Genomic DNA, 16,549 nt, shown 5'->3' on the forward strand with positions numbered 1-16,549 from the left:
AACAATTCCCATTTCATTCATAAGTGTATTAATCTTCTTTGCAATATTCCTTGCTTCAGATCTCCCATTTGATGAATCCAATTTTGGGTTTAGTTTAATATTGAAGTCCCCCCCACAAATCAATGTCCCTTTACTGTTAGTTATCATTATATCAAATATTTGTTTATAAAAGATCCAGTCGCTTCCAGGTGGTACATACACATTAAAAAGGCTTATCAAGTTACCTTCTATTTTACCGGTTATGTGAACAAACCTACCTTCTTTATCTTTATATTCTGTTACATGTTCGTAGTTTACTGCGCTGGATATCAGGATCGCAACCCCTCTCCTTCTGCCAGACTCATGAGAAGAGAAGTAAACGTGCCTAAATCCCAATTTGTTCAGCTTAGCATGCTCAGAATCACTGAGGTGTGTTTCCTGCAGGAAAGCTATTTGGACATTATCTTTTTTTAGTTTTGATAGGATTTTTGTCCTCTTTATTGGGTTGAGTACACCATTAATATTGAATGACGCTATTTTCATTGGTCTATGCTCCATCTTTGAATGCTCCCTTATACATTCCCATCAAACTATTGTGCTCCCAAACTCCCTCCAGAACCCGTGGAGGTATAACAAAAAAAACAAATAAGAAAACAAAAACATGTTTAAACCAAAACAAACTTTCTAACTTCCAATGTAGGGGTCTCTGAACAAGACCCTGGTGAGCCTCAGTAGTGGGCTCCAAAGGAGCGATCTCCCCCCAACGTATGGAGGGAGAGGCCCCTTTCAGCATTGATTGCGTGTTCAAGCAAAGAAAAGAAGACCCAACATGAACCTATTTAAATTCTAGTGTCTCTCTACCATTAAATTTTGTCAACGTTACCAGTCGGCAGTTTGTTGAATTAGTTGTCCTTGGTGGTGGTGGTGGGCGGGGGGTGTCAGCTCTCAGCCGGTGCAGGTGTTGGTCTCCTGAAGTGGTGGTGGTGGAGGGGGGGGGTTATCAGCTTTCAGCCGGTGCGGGTGTTGGTCTCCTGAAGGCTCTGAGCTTCTCCTTGTAGCCTGTTCCATTTCTTGTTTTGAGGGTGTCTTTCGCCGTCCGTCTGCCTGCCTGTCTCCAAGTTAGTCGCTGTATCCGCTCCATCAGCGTCTCAGGGGGTCTGATGACCGTCACGTTGTATCCTCTTCCTGACATGTCTTCGGTTGCCTCTTCAATGGTGTCATATGTTTTGGTCCCATCCTTGTATCGGACTCTCAGTCTAGCAGGGAAGAGGGTCTGAAATGGGATGTGATCTTCCTTCAGAGCCTTTCGAACCTCAGCAAACTGACGTCGTTTTTTTAGGATCAACGGTGGATAGTCATTATCGAGGTTAATGTGCTTCTCCTGCCATGTAAATCCTCTCCCCTGCCAGGCTTTTCGAAGCAGAGTCTCTTTAATCACGAAGCTCAAAAACTTAACAATAATGGAACGTGGTGGCGCTTCGTTCGGTGGTTGCGGCCCAGCCGACCTGTGCGCCCTTTCAATCTTCAAATCCAGGTCACTCTCCGGCACGTCAAGTCCTTCCCGTAGTAGCTTTTCCACAAACACGACCATGGTCGGTGAGTCTGCCTCGGCACCTTCCGGAACTCCATAAATCCTCAGATTCTCACGGCGGGAGCGACCCTCCAAATCCAGCAGTTTATCTTCCATGTTTGCGTGTAGCTTTAGCATTTCTGCTACCACTACTTCTGTGTTTTGGGCCCTTTCCTCCACTTTTCGGATTCGCTCCTCAGCTTCATCCAGTCTCTTGTTCGCCTTCAAAATATCTTCTTTGAGGATATCAAATTGTTCTTTGTTTTCTCGGCGAAAATCCCTTATTTCGCGCAAGATTATCTCCACATCCGTCATTTTCCCGTCGATAGTTTGCCTTGCCACCGTCGTTGCCCGTTAGCTTGCTCCGTTAGCACTGTATCGTTAGCGCTCCCGCCCGGTGTATTTCCTCCCACCGCTCTCTTTTCTACTCTTTCGGTTCAGAATTATTGGTAGTTCTCTCACCCCTGCGTTCTTAAATCATTGTCGACTTGGTTTTCTTCGTCTGAATCGGGGAATTTTTAAACTTAACTGGTTCTGTCGGGAGCTCTCTCAACACGCAGCCATTGCGACGGTGTTCCGACCGGAAGTCCATATTGTTCGAATTTTAACCTATTGGTATGCTCAGCAGACGATGAGAATTAAATGGGGGAACAGTGTCTCCTTACCATTTCGCGCTACAAATGGGGTTAGACAAGGGGGGGTATTATCCCCAGTTCTTTTTAACCTATATTTGGATGAGCTGTCAGTAAGGCTGAAGGCATGCAATACTGGCTGTTATAGTGGTGATTTGCTGCTAAATCATCTGATGTATGCAGATGATTTGGTGGTTTTCAGCCCGAGTACTGCTGGTTTACAACAATTGCTCAACACCTGTGCTAGTTATGGTTTGGAGCATGACATCAAGTATAATGCAGATAAAAGTATGATTATGATATGTAGAACGAGGGAAGACAAAGGTCTGACATTTCCTGCTTTTTATCTGTCCAATATTGTGCTTCATGTGAGGAATAAAATAAAGTATCTGGGACATATATTCACAGAAGATCTGTCTGATGATGATGACATGTATAGGCAATGTAGGACATTATACGCACAAGCAAACACTCTGGCTCGCAGGTTTGGTTTCTGTACGGACAAGGTGAAGATCGAATTGTTTAAATCATACTGTACACCGCTGTACACAGCTCACCTGTGGTCAAACTACAAGAAAGGAAGTTTGCAAAGGCTGCAGGTGGCCTACAATGACGCTTTGCGGGTGCTCCTTAGGAGACCAAGATGGACTAGAGCAAGTGAGCTGTTTGTTACAGCTAGAATAAACGGATTACAAGCTACTTTGCGAAAGCTTGTATACAGTTTTATTTGTCGCTTGAATAGGACTATGAATGAAGTTGTGCTGTCTTTGACTGATATTAAGTGTAGTGCTGTACGGTATCAGTCTAGGATGTGGAAACATTGGTATGACTGCCTGATGACTGTATAACAGTCCCCCTGTTTTTTATTGTTTTTTATTGGTTTTTAATGTTTTTTATTGTTTTTTATTGTTCTTTTATTGTTTTTTGATGGTGTATATTTTGTTATTCGTTTGTATTGGACTTAGAGTCTGGAATAAAGTTGAAGTTATTACCCTCATCTGCATAACAAAACATATGATAGGGCTCAAAACAATATTTCATCATATTCCAATCACAATGGCTATTATTATACGACTGGGCCTTTTCTAACATTAACTTGCATCCTGGCCGTCGCGTTATTACTAATTTCTTCTGTTGTATTGGTTAGAGGTGGGAATCTTGGGGCACCTCACGATTCGATTGCGATTACGATTCAGAGGCTACGATTCCATTATAAAACGATTATTGATTTCCCCCCAGGCAGCAGAAAAAAACCCAATGTATTTTGGTGCTTTTAATGTTTCGTACATTAGTTACAAAAATAGTACAAAAGTCCTCTCAGGCCTAAATAAACTACTATTTCAGTATCAAGTTAACAGTTCAAAACAGTAAATAAAATACTCATGTCCTCATTCTGTAACAACAGCTTTTAAGTATATTCAGTCAACAGAATAAAACATAGCATTGAGCAAAAATATATTATTTTTATCCACTCAAAAGTGCACTGAGATATAAATGAAAGACAATGTGAACTACTACTTCAATACAAATGCCTAAAAAAAAAAAAAAAGTGCTTTCCTGCTTTTTAAGTTGTGTAAAGATGAACATGTAAACATTAAAGTTTCTCAGAGGTACAAAAAAAAAAAACCCTCAAGTGCTTTTCTGCTTTTTAACTTGTGAAAACATGAACGTGTAAACATTAAAGGGATCGTTCGGCTTTTTTAACATGAATCTCAATTTGATCCTCACCTCCCGTGTGTGCGATCAGCACTGACTTCTTTCTGACAGCGTTCGGTGACACGCGTTCATGTTCGACGTTGGACGAGAGGAAAATAGTCCAGCAAGCTGGCTGGGGTCTCGGAAATAAAGCGTTTTTCTTCTAAAAAAAACTATTTGTTTTCAAAAGCGTGATACATTTCCACCACAATACTCTTTTCTGAATAAAGTCAGACGCCATTGCCGCCAGCCACTACTTTTCTGTTCGTTCGTTCGTATCACTGCGCGGCGCCCTGTAGAACGCTAACCGACGCACTGCAGCCAGCTAGCTGATACTTCCGCCTGAAGTTGTTTGCCTTTTCGGAGCAGGTCTGATCGGACGAAGAGGTGGGTTGGTCAGCTCAGCCATGCTTGTTGTTGTTTTGAATGTCGAGGCGTGAGTTGTGGATGTGTACTCTCGGTCCGTCCCATTAAGCGTCCCGAAGACCGCGCGCGCTACTGCGTTTCAGTTCCGCGTACTTTTCGCTCCGGTCCACTTTTAGTTTCGGTTCCCTTGGCATATTTATATAATCGGAATTTGGACTTTTGTGAATCGTTCTCGATTGTTCCACGGCCGAATCGTGAATAATCTAAGAATCGGAAATTTTGCACACCTCTAGTATTGGTACAGGCTTTTCAAATTTTGCAAACCGACGTAATTTAAGAAATTTAGGTGACCTACCTGATGATGGAGTAGGAGTACCTGGCAAGTAATCTGTGGTCCCGTTGGTCCCTGGCTCCTCGCACCGAAAGGTTATACAGTTCCAACATCGTTCCCATGCCGGGCGAAATTCGGTACAGGTGTCATTCCGTGGGGCCGCCGGGTAGGTAAAGTCAGAGGCGTCATGGTCTGTCTTCAGCCAGTATCCACCTGTTGCATCTGGCAGTCTTGCACAATATTCGTTGAAGTACCAAGCAGGTTCTTCCTTCCCGATCTGGACCCAGTTCTTTCTGATGATTCTTTGTTCTTGCTTCTCCAGACATAACAAGGTAATATTGACTGTAAAGTCGCTTGTTGTGTTATCAACTCGTAAAATCACTGGATGTGCACACTTGCTTTTTGATTTCGCAGGATATGTCATACTTCTTCTCAAGACCTCTAGGGTTTCATTATAATATGTGCTGTTAAAGGTGCGAAGATAGGAATTTATTACTGCTATCTTCTCCCTTCTCCATTCTACCCCACAGGGTTTTTCCTCGCCAGCACCGCAGGCTCCCTTCTCCCTTCTCCATTCTTCACATACATGCTTCACTTCCACCTTCCAGCACGTCTGATTGGTTATTTTAGTGGTGCCATACCCTATTTCTACTAGGTCGATGGGATTAATCGGGGCTGTGCTAGCGATGCTAGATTTTTGTCTCATCAAATAATATATCAAAAATATTGCCATAAAACAAAGTTTGATAGTTATCAAAACTCCTCCATACCTCCAATTTTGTCGCTGGCGGTTAATAGCTTTAGGTTGTTCATCAACTGTGTCCGGTGGGTCTTCTAGCTTAGTACTAGAGCTTAGCTCTAGTATTACTAGCTTGCTACAACCTTGCTCTTCCTCCATCTCGTAGCTCCGTTTCATGCTTTCTTCTTTTGGTCTTGTCCTTTAAGGACTGTTGCGTTTTAACATCTCATTAGCTCCTCCTCCTTTTCTTGGGGGTTGGCCTTCATTACACAATTATCTTATCTTTTTACAAAAACTTATTTTCTTTTAAAATAGGCGTTTGTTTTTTTTTCCCCTTCTTAATTCATTGATAATCAATTTTCCTAGCTTTTTTGATCTTTTGACCACTTATCTTCATCATGTCTGGCCCTTCCCTCCATTCCGCCTTTGACCTCGCGGCTGGAGTTTCCAATACTTTACCCATCTCCATCTGTTCCTCCTGGGGAAAAACGGAATGAGGGGCCTTTCTACACTTTCTCACCAATTCCTTCCATCTAGGTGATTTATACTGACATGGATTTGCCTCGTTAAAACTAGGACATCCACGTAGCGACCAATGTCTTTTGTGGTCGCCGACTACATGTCCTTCACCGGTACAACCCGGGTATGGACATCCTTGCCACCATTTTTCCTTTGGGCGACCTCTAAGGTCAGATTTTCCCCTGACATGGGTCACTCGTTCTTGCCCGAGCCTTCCCTCACTTAATAAACTCGCATTAAGTTTTTCTAGCTTTTCTGTGGCCACCTGGGCTAATGCCATCATCTTCTCATTACCACTAGGCCTTATTTTTTCACTCTTTTCATCTCTATAGGTTCTACCACTATACATTCTTATCTGTGCACTACTATGGCACTCCCCATAAAAAATACATTTGGGGTGAAGCCGCTTGGCCTCCTCCTCCGTACTCATTGACACTTCCATTCCCAATGAGTATATACCCTCATAAGGTTTCATGGCCATCATTATTTTTACTTTTATCCAGTATCCTGTGTCAGACCTCGTATCCCTTTGAGGCGACACCACTGGACTCACTCTTACTACTGCTGTTTTAGCCTTATATTCCATTTTATCCAATGTAGCGTACATTAACACATTACTACTACACATACTACTAATATTTATTACCCTTTCTTGTGGGACGTCAGGTAATGTTTCCATTGGAATATCCCCTCGGGCTAACACACCATTGATTACTGTGGCCCAGGGTACCCTTGGTTCAACTACACACTTAGGTTCAACATATATTAGAGTTGGCGTCGCCTCCGAGCCAACAATAAGCGGAGCCGGGCGATACTCACCTCCTTCTGGCGGCCAGTTGTTATAAAGCAGCGCCTGAAATCTCGGGTCGCACGTCCTCTCGTTTATCTCCATAGGCCAATAGGTCAGCAAATCGGAACTCAGCGACTTTATCGGGGTTTCTGCTCTAGTTAGCTGCCACCCTTCGGCTTCCCCATCTCTTATCAGTGAACCTCTTCCCATTCTCATCCAACAATGTTGACAATACAATACCTTCTCTCCATCCCACATACATTTACAATACTGTGCATCCGTATTCTCTTGCGGGGCTAAATCCCACTGAACATGCACTTTTATTCTAGGTAGGCTCTTTATTCTACAATACCCACATACCTGTATTTCAAATATCTTAGCCGTGCCTACCTCGCTCAAATCCGGCTTAAGCTCGTCCAACCAGCCTTCGTCGGATATCTGTTCCACATTCCACTGGCTCCTCGACTCCTCGCTTCCACTACAAATTATGCAGGTCAAGATAGCCGGTTGCCAACTAAAATCTTCTACTCTATTAACAATATATCCTCTTATTGCATTTATCCAAAGATTAAATGCCCTACCAACCATTATTTCCTTTTCAGTCCTCCGCACGATGACAGCTCCTTTCACCATAACGAGCTTGACAAAGGCCGGAGTGGCTTGTTCCATCTTTTAATTATTTGTCTTACTCCTTAGCTTTAGGCTGAATTAACTGGCATTGGTTTTAGCTGCTCTACCCCTTGGAGTCCCTTCTTTTTTAATCGCACTGTATTTCTGTCTAAAACTTCTTCAATGATGTCAGATTGGTCATACTTTGCTTTTACTGCCTGGCTATCAGATGGACCATGAGATTTTATCCACACTCTCTGTCCTACCTGAAATGGGCACTTTCCTTTCTGAGTGTTTTCTGTACTTTGCATTCGTCCTACCTCAGGAGCGACAAAGGGGCGCTGGTTTAACTCCTCTGAAGGGGAAGGTCTATCTGCTCTGCTCCTCCCATTCAAGTCCTTGACCAACTCCACCAATTTTTCACTCCATTCTTTTCCATTAGCATTTTTCCCGAGCCAACTTTTAACTAGGCCAATGGTTCGTTCAGCCACACCATTAGCTTGAGGGGTGTAAGGCGGAGAGTAAGTCCTTATTATTCCCCACTTTTGACACCACCTGTCTATTGTAGCGTTTTTGAAATGAGTTCCATTGTCAGTTCTTAACTCTCTCGGTATGCCTAACCACATACAACCCTCTTCCAGTGTTTTTAGTACGCTATTAGCATTCGCATTACGTACCGCTTTTAATCCAAAATGTCCTGACATCGAATCTACAAGCACAACAAGATACTTCTCACCTTTAGTGCCGTTTACTCCCATGGGGCCTGCTACGTCCATGCAAACTGATGCCCATGGAACAGTGCTTTTAATCGTCAATCCGTCCACTCGTTGCCCTCGGCGTCCTGCATTATACTTATTACACAACTCGCAATTTCGTATAACTGAACGGATTTTCTTTTCTGGGATCCAAAGTTCCAGTTTCTCCAGCTCTCTCTTTGTGGGCAAGGCACCTCCATGGCCTAGCGCTTCATGTACGGCCTTAGTCACCTCACACACAAACTCATCTGGGACCACTTTTCCTCCTTTGGGGGTATTGTCCCATTTTTCTGCTCCTACAATTACCAATCTTCTCTCTTGGACGTATTTATCTATTTCATCATTTCCTCTCCAGTGAGCCCCCTCCTTGACGTGGGCTTTCTGGTGAACAACATCGATAGTCATATTTAACCTTAACTCGGCTATTTTCTTCCATAACTCAGCATGAGCGATTTCTTTACTCCTCGCCCCTTCAAACCCATTTTCTTCCCAAATGGATAAATCTTCTCTGAGCGCCTGGGCGCAATAGTGACTATCGGTTATAAGTCTTACTCGACTCACGTGTAATCTTATGGCCTCCAACAATCCTTCTAACACCGCTGTAGCCTCTCCTGCTTGGGCACTGCCAGGAGTCTGACCTTTCCTGCGGCATATCTCTTTACCATTGTGTTTCAGGATGAAGCCCCAGTGGGCATACTGGTCTTCACCCTTTTTGGATCCATCTGTATATAGAATCCATTCATATGGTTTCTCCTCACTATTTACAGTTTTCGCCTGTTTTTTAGATATGGATTTTGCTGGTCCTATCTCTAGGTCAGGGTCAAGCAGGATATCTTCCCACCTCCCCCATCTCACATTCGTCGCTTTAGTACTTTCTAGTGTGTCTTTACGCAGGTATCGATGTACTTGACTCTGCGTAACAACTTTTATACCTTGTCCCTGGGCTAGGTCTTTTAATGTTCCCCAATATTTAGCAAGAACCGCTAATTCTCTCTCCTCCTGGGGAAACTTTTTCTCAACATTATTTATAGTATAAGTCCATAGTGTCACTAAGCCGGCACCTTCATTACTAACACTTACCATTGCATTATCTTCATCACATTGTATCTCGGCAACCAACCTGACTTCCAAGCTTCTCGGTTCGAGGCGTATAGCATTTTTGACTGCGTTTTTAAGCCCTTCTAAATTCTCTTGGTCTTTAGCTGACCAAGGCCAATCTTTTATTTTATTTTCATTAGGATTCTTACGCAATCGGGCATAAAGGGGTCTCGCAAATTTCTGATAATACGGAACATGATCTCGAACATAATTACACAGTCCTAATATTTTCTGTAGCTCGTTCTCGGACGTTGGAGGCAAAATCTGTTCTATTTTCTCTCGATACGCTTGCGACAGCCCCAAGTCTTCAGACACTTGGAATCCCAAGTAATCTACCTCAAACCTGGCCAGCTGACACTTCTTAAGATTTAGTTTTAATCCTGCCTCCGTCACTCGTTCGATTACGGCCTGCAGAATCTCCAAATGTTCCTCCTCCGTGTCACTAGCGATGAACACATCATCGATGTAAACGGTGACTGGGAGACCTTCCAAAATATGCAATACAGCTGATTGAAATACATTTGGGGAGTTCTTATATCCTTGCGGCAACCTCTGCCAAACGTATGCTTTTCCTTTATGCGTAAACGCTGTTTTCCCTTGTGATGCTTTGGCAATTCTCAGGGAAAAGAATCCATTTGCAAGGTCAATACATGATTTATACTTCTTTACTCTTAATGTTTTTAAAGACGCCTGGGGGTTTATGAGGCTCGCTCGGTTAGCCACCGTTCGGCGGTTTAGAGCTTTAAAGTTAATGACTGGCCTCCATCCCCCTCCTACCGCTTCAGGTTTTTTAACAGCTTGAATTGGGCTATTGGTAATAGGGTTTAGTTCTTCACGAATAATGCCAAGTGCTAATAATTCTTTTACAATTACCTCCATTTCGGCCACTGCTCCGGGGTTGAGGGGATATTGCCTCACTGGCGGATGTACCCCCCCAATTATAATATGCACATAATTTGCGCCTAAATCACCGCAATCATTCTTAAAATGTGCGATGGCGGCTTTGTCTAGAATTTCACCTAATTTCTTTTTCCCTTCCAGTGTTATTACACTGTCTTGGATTTGTTGGGCTTTTACGGCAGGTACATCTACTGATTTATACCATTCTTGGTCGGGTATTATTTTTGTAGGGCCTGCTTTCACTAATTTAGGTTTTAGTTTTTCCCATCTCTTTTTCGCAACTTGCCTTTTATTTTTAGGTATTTTCATTTCTTCTGCATCTTTTAATGTCAACAAATTGTATGGTCCTAACACCCACACAATTCCCTTCCAAATCCCTACCGGCATTTTGGCAATCGAGCCATCAGCTACCATTACTTTTAGGTGTCCGATTCGTTTTAAGGCTCTACGGGTCATGGACACCTCGGCCCCTGTGTCTACTAAATAGGGCACTCCCTCCACCTTAGCATAAAGGTTATCCCCTATTCTGTAAACCCCTTCTAGGGTGACCCGTGCCTTTGTTTCCATTATTTCCCAGGCCCCCCGGAGGCTGCAGCCTTGCGAGCCTCGAGGAAGGCCTTCCTTTCTTCTGGGTTCAGTTTGTCAAATTCTTCTTTGGGCATATATGCTGGACCTGGTCTTCGCACTGCTGGCTGTTGTCTTGGTTGGGGCCTCGTCTGCTGTTCTGGCTGGGTGGCCTGTCTCTGATTCCAGTTCGTTCTCTGCTGCTGAGGTCTCACGTAGGGGACAGTCTGAACTGGTTGCTGAGCTCCCTGCTGGACCTGCTGTTCGCTCCCTCGGGTGCGACTAGCGACTGGTCCGGTTCTCCTTTTCTCAGCGTTATGCTTAGTTAGGCGATCCCACTTCTTAACGGAGGCTTCAATTTTCAGCGTCGTGCTATTTGGGGCCATTTTCACAAAGACAGCTTCGTTCCCTCTGTCCTTGACAATCATCCGCAGCACTTTGATATACCTATTTGGAGATATAACTTCCTTAATTTTGTGCCACACATTTAGCAGTGAAACGTCCCTTTTGAGTTGCTCTCTAGCCCTGCTAATATGGGCATCTTCATCCTCATCTTCGCCGTCCACCCATCTTTCGTAGACCTGTTGTGGTGTTTCGTTTGGTCCGACAGGGCTAGCGATGATGTACTGAAGCCATAGTTTCTTAGCACCATCTCCTCCTGGGGCGTCTCTAATCATAGGCCATATCTCAACTAAATACTCTTTAGCTGTCTCTAGCCTACCTTTTTGGCGAACCAACTCCTTCAAGGTCTTAAATTGTTGCACCTCCCCCTCCATGTCATGTGGTTGGGGTACTGGGTTTGGTACTATTGTAGTTGATCCCAGCTGTGTCACATATTGGGACTGTTGGTTCAAAGAGGTTCTTGGGGCGGCTGGTACCGTTACAGTAACCGCTGCTCTATCGTTATCAGAACCTGAATTTAGGTCATCGTCGGCTCTCAGCTCACATTTTGCTTTATTATTTATTGCTTTTTTAAGCCTTCTCAACATAAAATCATGTGCCACCGCCACGTAGCCATCCCTGAAATTCTTAGTCAGGTCTTGGTGAATTAATAATGTGGTATATGGCGGAGCCTGTAAAATGTTAATAGCCTCGCGATAAATTATTCGCATAGTTAGAGGCATTTTACTATCTAGCTTATTGAGCCAGGCAGGTGGATAGGGGCGATTTACTTGCCCTGCCTCGGGTACGTAAGCTCTTCGCCCATCCTCGATCCATCCCAGGTTAAGATCTCTAGCTACCCTTGCTGAGGATTGGTACACGTCAAACGTAGGTTGAGGATTTTTCTTTCTTTTACTAACTGGTCTTGTAACTATTTTCGGGTTCTGGCCAGGGTTGCCCGGGTCATCATCTGATGAGGTTGAGTCTTGGTCTTCGTCAGCGGGGTTAGCGCCAATCGCGGTCGAAACAGGAGCTTGCTCTTCATCGTCTTCCTCTTCGCTCCCATCTCCTGGCATCGCTAACGGTCCCATCGGGTTTACATTTCCCATATGCCTTTTTTGCGAAACCTGTGGCAGGGGCACCGGCGTTATGGGGGGTTGTCCCGGAAAGAGCTCCCGTGCTGTTCCAGGGGTAGACGTGACGGGGCTAAAGGTCACCGTTCCCCTTGGGGCCTTGTTTTTTCCCTTTGGGGTTTGTCTGCTCGGTCCCGCTTGCTCTTCGTCCTCCACCTCCCGGGCAGCTTCTGACTTCCTTCCACTTACCGGGAGAGGCACGGGAGATGTTTTAACTGGGGATGATGACTGGGGTGAGTCCCTGGGTTCTCCGTTTATTGATTGCTGGAGCTGGCGTCGTTCACGATCCATCTGTCTAGTACGGGTTAAAATCTCATCTGTCACCGATTTAACTCGTTCCTCTCTCTGCTTTTTTGATATTACTATCACAAATTCTACTCCCGATGGTGTTGTTACAGGAGTCTTAGCTCTTAGAGTGAACGCTGCTACTGCTATGGACTCAGCCTGTTGCCACTGCATCTTTCCAGTTTTAATCCAATTTACAGCCATCACTATTCTCTCCGCTCCTTCTCCTAACGCTTTGTCGACCCCCCTCTCCAATGCTTTTGCCATCTCGTCCGCATATTGTGACTGATCGATTTTGGGGTTCCACTCTGTCCCTGGCACGTGTATTATCATGCCGTAGGGAGTGTTCCCGCCACTAGTTTTTGCCGCTATTATTGGCCGCTGATTATCTTTTTGTAATTCTTGTTTAACCTCTAATTCATATTCTTGTCCCGCTTCCTGCCTTAAAACGTTTCCAAGCGCTTTACTATGCGGTTTTAGTGATCTATCTGTTATTATCACTATAGCATCCCCCCGTATTTGCCAGGGGCTTCCCACATAGTGGCACAATATTACACCATTCCCGATTGAAACCTTTTTTGTTTCCTCCGGCAGCCCACCCAGGGGCGCCGTTCTTATCAGGGGAGTCATTTTTACAATTTTTCCTGGGCTTTCATTTTCTGATGCTCCTGCATCCTCCTCATGGACACATGAGCCCATATCAACAAAGCCCTCTTCACCAACGGCCTCAGCTGGCCTTTTCCGCATTTTTTGTAACTCTTTCTGCTTTTGATCAAATCCCGACTGCTCCCAGAGGTTGAAGCTTAATTCTTCAGCCCCCTTGGGATTTGCTAATTCCACCCTTATCTGCATTTTCTCAGCGAGGGATTTAATCGTAGAGTCCCACTGGACTCCGGTGCTAGTTACTTCCACTACGTTATACACATCCAACAACACAGTCCACCAGTGGACCCAAAGGCCCACCGTCCCAGAGGTGCATCCCTCTTGGGGGTGGTTTACCACTACTGTTGCTATGCCCATTATTTCGGGAAATTCACTCACAAACACTCCTGTTTCCTTCACCGACCTTTCCACCTCAGCTGCGAGGTCGGCAGGACGGATTGAAGGGTTATTTACTTCCAGGTGCCTTCTTGCTCCTGGTGGCCATCGATCTACACCTTCGCCCAGTAACATAACCACTACTGGTATATCTGGTTGTTCTAGAGGATGGGGTGCAGGCATTAACCCTGCTACCCCCTCTGTAGGGCTGGGGGGCTTTCCCCTCCCATTTCTCCCTATTATTCTTTCCATTACTTCACTAGCGTGTTCTATAGCCCGCTTTGCTTTCTTATTGTAGGAGTGGAGCTATCTATTTCCGAAGCCTTCCCCGCGCGCTTTGGGTTCAGGGACGTACTTTAGCTCCTGGTTACTCAGCTCCGTACCCGTGTACGTTGCCTCTACCTCTATCGGGACTACCGCCTTCGGGTTTCCTACCTTTACTCGTCGGCGGATGTCCTCTCTCAAACGGTGGGGTGTGTTGTCCTTTCGGGTCGGTTGTAATCCTTCCCGTTTCTCTTCTCCGGGATCTGGATGTCTTCTTGTTCCAATGGACACGTCTGCTAGGAACCGAAAAAGGCTGCCTCCACTAGAACATTAGTCTAGTGGAAACACCTACCTTCTCCCCTTGGTTCTCGACGACTTTCTTCTTGTGCCAATGGACACTCCTGTCAGGAACCGAAAAAGGCTGCTTCCACTAGAACATTAGTCTAGTGGAAACCCCTACCTTTTCTCATTGGTTCTGGACGACTTTCTTCTTGTGCCAATGGACACTCCTGTCGGGGAACCGAAAAAAGGCTGCCTCCACTAGAACATTAGTCTCGTGGAAACACCTACCTTTCCTCCTTGGTTCTCGACGACTTTCTTCTTGTGCCAATGGACACTCCTGTCGGGAACCGAAAACTTAAAATTTTTCAAAAACTCCAGGAGAAAAGGCAAGAGACAGGGAATCAGGGTTAGGTTTGCAGCGTCAGCCTCTGACACTGAGTCCGCTATCCAAGAAAAGGGACTATAAATATTTTCAGGCACCCCGCAATAACTAAGCAAAGAGTATGGTAGTTTTGCTACAAATGGATACCTGAGATAACAAACCAATAAAATGGGCAACCGCACCCAATATGGAAAGCCTAAATAGCGCAACCCATAGTTTAACATCACAAGTCTAGAAGAGACTGCCTCTCTCCGAGCAGCCTCTCAACATTAACTCTAACTGTTCAAGCCCTCCTTCTTTTTGTGGACTGGCCTGAACCACCCCTTGACTCAGCCCCTCCCTCAGGAAAGCGCGGCGCAGTGCGCTCTGCCAAGTACACTATCAGTACCTTCACAGCTGACCAGAGCAGCAGGTCGCTGTTAAAGCCCATTCACTTTGAATGGCCTTCTCACACTCAACCTCTTTTAGAGTGCAAGTCTCCTGGGGGAGCCAGTCACCGTTTCTTTAACACAAAATAGTACAATCAACTTCAACTCAAAAATCACACTAGATTTTCACAATTAAAGAAGCTCTTTTCCATGAAACACTATTCATCAAAGAGACTATTTTGTGTTAGCTCAGGGTCGTATGACATGACAATTTATCAGCGAGTTCGCTATCAGCTCCAAGCACTGTGCCCTCCGCTCAGAGCCGCGCTCACTCGGGTTCCTGTTTTGGGCCTCGATCGATCCCGATTTTGACAAAAATGAGTCAATCGAGCCCCACGTTGGGCGCCACATGTCAACTTCCGCTTACCCGCAGGACTTAAATCGGGAAATATGTCCTGATCGACTCTCCAACTAAAGGGTTAGAAATTCCCCTTTTTCCTCACCAGCTCTAAGGCGTCAGCGTGAGGAGACGGGAATTAAATAAGCCGATATATCAAAGTGGATTCACCTAGGTTTGTTCACTGTCTTCTTATCATGAGGCCAATCCGTTTTCATACACCTATCAATCCTGAGTGAGTAACCACACACACAGAGCCCAGGAATGCTAGCATGTACACCTCACTTATATAGGCAGCTCCACTTCTCTGAGTTGTTTGCATTTGTTATTGACCTAGTAATTTAATAATCCTTGTTAGAATCATACGGATTTGTTACATATCAAGCTGGAGTATTTGACTTTATTAATACAGATGGAAGCATTGGTTAGAGGTTATTCAAATGCACTTACCTTCTCCCAAACGTCCGTTACTGTTGTCCTCCTCGAAGAGGGGAAAAATTAATATTAATGCGGACTTATAAAATGTCCAAAATAAAATCAAAACAAATAATAAGGACTTATAAAACGTCCAAATATAAAAATAAAATCAAAAACAAATAATAAGGACTTATCAAACGTCCAAAATAAAAATAAAATCAAAAACAAATAAGGACTTATGAAACGTCCAAAATAAAAATAAAATCAAAAACAAATAAGGACTTATGAAACGTCCAAAATAAAAATAAAATCAAAAACAAATAATAAGGTCTTATAAAACGAACTCGGACTCATAAAACGTCCAAAAATAAATATAATAAAAGTTAAAACAAACCAAACAAACTAATTAAATCACAATTAGTTTTTCAATCATTTTATTCGGTCTCATAAAATGACCTCGGACTTATAAAACGTCCAAAAGGAATAAAACCAAAAATAAATAAAATAAAGATTAAAACAAAACAATAAAATGATTGATTCAAAAATTGTCTTTTAAACAATTTTATTGACAATAAAAGATAACCAATATAAATCATCAAAATCACATTTAATGATAAAACTTTAAATCAATCAAAATAAAATAAAATAAAATAAAAACAGAAAATTAAGAATAATATAAACCTTTTACATGAGCTTTCTGAGATTGATCATTTCTCGGAAAAGCTTAAGACCTGATTGACAATAAGATGTTTTTGGCAAAAATAATTTTAAAGATATGAGAGTGTATTAAATGGCCCCTACCCTAACACGCGATTAGTCATTCATATCTTCCTATTATACATCATTATTGCTAAAAGCTTTGTACATTACCAATCAGAGAAGAAGAATTCCAGTCAGCTAATCCAAGTCCTTCGTAAAAAATTCGAAGTCCCAGGCAGCTATAATCCTTCTTCGGGAATACACTCCTTTACCGACCACATCGCAGGGTGAAGAAAAAAGAGCCCCGATCGCAGCTGGTGACGGCTTTTTATCCCCTTGGGTGAGACCACTGACTT

General features: G+C 43.8%; 1 protein-coding gene across 3 annotated transcripts in view; it reads left to right on the plus strand.

Moving 5' to 3' along the window:
• Positions 1–16,549, plus strand: part of dcaf11 (ddb1 and cul4 associated factor 11) — an 86,558-nt gene that overhangs the window by 22,703 nt on the left and 47,306 nt on the right. The window contains exon 1 of one of the 3 annotated variants that reach the window (XM_077509435.1): positions 16,260–16,533. The exons of the other annotated variants lie outside the window; for them this stretch is intronic. The gene's annotated coding sequence lies outside the window, so the exon portion shown is untranslated. Of the gene's footprint in view, positions 1–16,259; positions 16,534–16,549 lie in introns of those variants that run through there. 3 annotated transcript variants of the gene reach the window in all.

The sequence above is a fragment of the Festucalex cinctus genome, chromosome 20 (genome assembly GCF_051991245.1).
Source record: "Festucalex cinctus isolate MCC-2025b chromosome 20, RoL_Fcin_1.0, whole genome shotgun sequence".
Classification (NCBI taxonomy): Eukaryota; Metazoa; Chordata; class Actinopteri; order Syngnathiformes; family Syngnathidae; genus Festucalex; species Festucalex cinctus.